Source organism: Diachasma alloeum, unplaced genomic scaffold (assembly GCF_001412515.2).
Source record: "Diachasma alloeum isolate Michigan unplaced genomic scaffold, Dall2.0 Dall_scaffold_00885, whole genome shotgun sequence".
NCBI classification, from domain to species: Eukaryota; Metazoa; Arthropoda; class Insecta; order Hymenoptera; family Braconidae; genus Diachasma; species Diachasma alloeum.
This window is the reverse complement of record NW_021681006.1, coordinates 470-1,356: the sequence shown is the minus strand read 5'-3', so window position 1 is coordinate 1,356 and position 887 is coordinate 470.

The window sequence follows — 887 nt, the reverse complement described above, 5'->3', positions numbered from 1 at the left end:
CCAGACGAGTCTGCCTGGTGTTCTCGCGAAATCACGGTGAGCGTCTTATTTCGTTGTGAGTGCACGCGTCCTTCCAGTAGTGAATCCACTCCGGCGCCCATTTTGGGGCCGTTTGAGAATGTACTAGAGTCTGCTTGTGACGCGGCACTCTGTAGCCTCCAGCTACCTCTTAATTTGATTTTTTTTTAGTTTCTCTACTTGAGTTTTATTATCAATTTTCTTTGGTGGAGAAACCTAGCCCTAACTCATCGGTTACGTCGACCTTTCCCAATAACTTTTATGTCGTGGCTCTCGCGTCGTCGTCGCTTGCGGGTGATCCTCGCGTCTTAGCGTCTCCCAAGCATCTCTAAAGTTATTATTATTTCTTTTTGTTAATTAGTATCACTAGGTTAATTACATTTTTTTTTTGGTTGTATAGCGTCTTTGCTCGCGGGAGTCCTCTCCCGCACGTGTAAAAGATCAGACTGAACTCATTGGATTAAAAATATTTTTTTTTTGTTTTGTAAAAGTTAGCATATTATTGAGTTCCGCTCATTGTAGCCTGTTCCCACACGCCTCCGCGGTTATCTGAGCTAGTCGTAGAACGCGGCTCAACGGTGTGACCTTCTCCTTTGGCGGTTAAAAGGACTGGCGCCCTTTTTGGCATTTTACCTCCTCTCATTATTCCCGTCGTTCTAATTCCGCGTTGAGAGAGTCCAAAAGGGTCACTGAAAGTTCGTGGAGAACCACGCGTCTGAATCCCGCATACGCGCTTGGGAAAATACCTCACAATACATATACTCCATATCGATATGACTTTGATTTGTTGTAGTTCTCATGAATGGTATAGAGAATGGGTTATCTAGATCTGATTCATCATTATCATTACCAGTTAATGTATGTTCTAT